We start from the raw sequence: 4,805 nt of genomic DNA on the forward strand, positions 1-4,805 counted from the left end.
GTGATGTAGGTATGTGGGGGCGTGTTAGAACGAGCCGTTTTAGGTAGGCGTGGTTGACTCTTAACTTTTATAAAGAATATCTCTTTGAATTTGACACTTTAGTCTTTGCAACTTTACAGATCTTCTTTATGCACCAAGAGCTTGTAACACTCCAAAGAGAAAGGAAAAATTTAAATCGCATCATATGAACCCTTTAAATATGAATTTGTGAGTAGCCGTCTCCAATATCAATAAATGAACTCATCATTAAAAGCTAATTAATTTCAGCCCAAAGAAAATCAGCTGCTACGAGGGGAATGAGGAGGCTGAGAATGCAAAAGGCTGATAAGGCAGAGACAGTCGGCTTGAAGGGAAAGTTTAACATTAAACAGAATGCCACAAAATAATTAAGAGGGAATAGCATCCACTCCACATATTGAATACCGGTTTCTAATGAAACACATTTCAGTCTGCCATATTTAAGTGCATAATTACTCCTAGCTCTACAGATTGACAGGAATATGAAGCCAGTCTTTAAGTTATGCATTGCAAGAGCAACATCTAATTGATTTCTGCCCTCTTTACCCATCCCCAGTTCTGAATGCTGCTGAATGCCACAATGCAGACAATTATTCTCTGAGGTTTGATGATTGCAGGTCTGAAGAAACTGGTGGGACAGGATGTGTTAAAAACCTAAATGAATCTTTTTTAATCACCTGTATGTGAAACAAAACAGAAAAATCTAATTTGAATTAACATTTTCAAACATTAATCTTAATGAGTTTATAGACCATAGACCTGGAAGAAAGAAATACGTCAGAAAGCATTGCTGTGATACGACGTTTCTCTTCCCTTTTTAAGCAGAGCACTGGAGTCATTCATTTCATCATCTGTGGGCACAGATACTGTCGAGCAGATTGTAGGTCTGAGGTTCAAACCTAATGATGCAAGTCTGTCACAAGACCTTCAGTCACTGCCTGAAATCACTGAGATGAAACTGAGAACTAGCCTTTGGTGCTCAGAGACAATCAGTTATGAAATAAGCTTTTAATTTGTAAAACACTGGCATGGCAGCTTTTCCAAAGAGCAGATATTGCTCAGCGAACAATGTGTACAGTCATGGCCAAAAGTTTTGGCAGTGACATAAATTTTGTGTTTTGCAAAGTTTGCAGCTTAAGCTGTTGTGGTGTTCATTCACATTGTTTCTAGATTATTGTGTATGGTGATCAGATGCATTTTAAATAATTGTTAAAAGCTTCATTGGCCAAAAAAATGAACTTTTCACAAAAAAACAAATTTCACATATTTTTGATCCTGACACAAAATGACCAGCTAACATTAATTGGCTAATCATATCAGCAGCACATGTGAAAGTGTTAATGAGTACTAGTCAGGTAAAAAAACTATCATACTAATTAGATTGTAAGAGCAGACTGATTGCTATAAAAGGAGGGAAGAAACGCTTCCAATCATTGAGTTCTTGTTAGCAATGGTTACCTCCAAAGAAACACATGCAGCCATCATCGCTTTGCATCAAAATGGCTTCACATGCAAGGACATTGCTACAAAGAATATTGCACCTGAAAGAACCATTTACCGGATCATCAAGAACTTCAACGAGAGAGGTTCGACTCCAGTGAAGAAATCTTCACGACGTCCCAGAGTGTCCAGCAAGCGCCAGGACCGTCTCCTCCTGAGGAGTCAGCTACGGAATCGAGTCACCACCAGTGCACAGCTTGCTCAGGAATGGCAGCAGGTTGGTGTGAGAGCATCTGCACGCACAGTGAGACGAAGACTTCTGGACAACGGCCTGGTGTCAAGAAGGGCAGCAAAGAAGCCACTTCTCTCCAAGAAAAACGTCAAGGACAGACTGAAATTCTGCAGGAAGTACAAGGATTGGACAGCAGAAGACTGGTGCAAAGTTATTTCTCTGATGAAGCTCCCTTCCGACTGTTTGGGACATCTGGAAAATTAATAGTTCGGATAAGAAAAGATGAACGCTACCATGAGTCCTGTGATGTGCCAACAGTGAAGCATCCTGAGACCATCCATGTGTGGGGTTGCTTTTCAACCAAGGGAGTGGGCTCTCTCATAATTCTGCCCAAAAACACTGCCATGAATAAATAATGGTATCAAAACGTTCTGCGAGAGCAACTTCTTCCTACGATCCATGAGCAATTTGGTGATGATCCGTGCATTTTCCAGCATGATGGAGCACCATGTCACAAAGCAAGAGTGATAAAGAAATGGCTCGAAGATCATTACATTGAAATTTTGGATCCGTGGCCAGACAACTCCCCGGATCTCAATCCCATAAAGAACCTGTGCTCAGTCCTCAAAAGGCAAATGGACAAGCAGAAGCCCACAAATTGTGATAAACTCCGAGAACTAATAAGGAAAGAATGGATCACCATCAGTCAGGATTTGGCCCAAAACCTAATATCCAGCATGCCAGAGCGAATTGCAGAGGTTATGAAGAACAATGGTCAAGACTGACTCTATTGACTCATTATATTTTTTTGCCAATAAAAGCCTTTAAAACTTTTGATATGCTTATCATTGTTTTTCAGTATACCATAGAAACATGTGGAAAAATTATCTAATCTACAAATACTGAAGCAGCAAACTTTGAAAAACACAAAATTTATGTCACTGCCAAAATTTTTGTCCATGACTGTATACAGTGGGGTCCAAATGTCTGAGATCCCACTGGAAATCTACGTTTCAGAATCTGTTTTAAATAAATAATCACAAAGTTGGACTAGAAATATGTAAAAACCACATATGCAAGTAATGAATGGAAGTGCATTCAGAAGTTTGGAGTTTGAAAGGTTTTTTGGTTATACTTTATTTTAAGGTTTCCTTGTTACAGTGTAATTATATATTTAAGTACTTAGTAATATTAATTAACTACATGTACTTATTATATGGTTAGGGTTAGGATTAGTGTTTGGCTTAGGGTTACTTGCATGCAATTATGCATAATGTATTGTTATTATATTAGTAAGTATATGTGTAACAAGGACACTGTAAAATAAAGTGTTACTGATTTTTTTTTAATTAATTTTTTCAAAGAAATATTCAGGAGCCCTCACCGGGCTAGATTCGTGGGTTGGAGCTGACACTGGAGCGAGCTCTGGGGCTGGAGCCCACACTGGAGCGAGCTCTGGGGCTGGAGCCCACACTGGAGCGAGCTCTGGGGCTGGAGCTCCCACTGGAGCGAGCTCTGGGGCTGGAGCCGACACTGACGCGAGCACTCGGGCGCGCTCTCAGGCGAGGAAGAGGGCCCTGAGCCAGTCATTTCTCCTCTTCCTCCTCTTCTGATTACGGGTGAACTGGGCGGCTGGCGGCCTTGTCGTTGCGTTGGCCGGCGGTCTTGGGTCAAGGGCGCGGCCGGCAAACCTGACTCGGGAATGGCCGGCGGGCTTGAGCGAACAGCGACTTCCTTGCCGCGGGGAGAAACAAATGGGAAAACAAAAACACTATAAAAAATGGAAAAGAAACACGGGGAGAAGAGGCGCTGCTCACTTTTTGATGGTCTGGTATTCTGTCACAGACTGCTGCTACTGTGTAGGAACGAGGAGACGAAGGAGCGAGGAGACATCGGAGAACATAGAAAACGTCTCAGGTTACGTATGTAACCATGGTTCCCTGAGTAGGGAACGAGACACTGCATCCTCTAGGGGTCGCTATGGGGAACGCCTCGTCGTGACCCGTGTCTGAAGCATACATTGAAAAAACACCAGCAACACGTTGGCCGGCGACAGCCATGACGTCACTACCGTGTGACTACCTTGTGACTACCGTGTGACTATAGTATAAATAGGCGCCGGGAGCTACACATCATTCACTTCTTCGTCTGATGCTTGCGTCCGCAGCATGGCAAGAAACTTAGAGGACGCAGTGTCTCGTTCCCTACTCAGGGAACCATGGTTACATACGTAACCTGAGAAGTTCCCTTTCATGGGAACTTCGAACCGCATCCTCTAGGGGTTGCTATGGGGAACGGTATACCCATGCCACCATGCTGAAGGGAGTGCATGCCAGAAGCCATGGCGAGCACTAAGTACCAACTCTACCATATTGCCATGGGAGTTGCCCCTGGGACATTAGACGGCTGTCAGTGACATTATTCCCTACGGTCAAAGGCCTAGGCTACATACCCCAAAAAACTTACCTGTTAGGGCCAGAACTCCTGGGCCCGGGGTAGAGCTCAAGGCTTGGAATCAGGAATAGATTCCTTTAAGGGAATACGACCAAGAGCCTAGAATCATACTAAGTCTTGGCCTGTCACACAGGGGCTACCGCACATTTCTCTCATGGTTCCCGCGTCGGAGCTCTGTCCGAAGAAGCCTCTAGACCGGACCATCAGTAAGATGGTCACTATGAAGCCATAGAACCATCCAAACCTAATAGGTCCAGCATAGGAGACTAATATGCAGGAAATTTCCCACCTAACCTTGGTCAGGTGGAGAGATGGTGGTTACAGGGGAATTAGGAAGGGGAAGATAAGGGCAGATGTAAGACCCCCGAAGGAAATGAGTAGATACTGAGGTATCACTCTGATCCGGACAAAAGCGCTGACGCCCTGTCTGGATCACATCCCTTAGGTCTTTTACCTACCTTCCTTTGACCCGCGAATCTTCCTACCCCTACCCGCAGGCAGGGGAGGAGCGCAAGCAGCGACACTAGCCTTCTGTGCCCGTCTCTGATCCTCAAACCGAGATGGGCCAGGACCCCTGGGTTGTTCGGGCTCAGACCTGGACCTTCGTGAAGGCCGCTGAGCGCGACTTTGCCTCCCTGAACTTCTCGACCACCGCCTCAAC

Source organism: Sinocyclocheilus rhinocerous, unplaced genomic scaffold (assembly GCF_001515625.1).
Source record: "Sinocyclocheilus rhinocerous isolate Xijiao unplaced genomic scaffold, SAMN03320098_v1.1 scaffold957, whole genome shotgun sequence".
Classification (NCBI taxonomy): Eukaryota; Metazoa; Chordata; class Actinopteri; order Cypriniformes; family Cyprinidae; genus Sinocyclocheilus; species Sinocyclocheilus rhinocerous.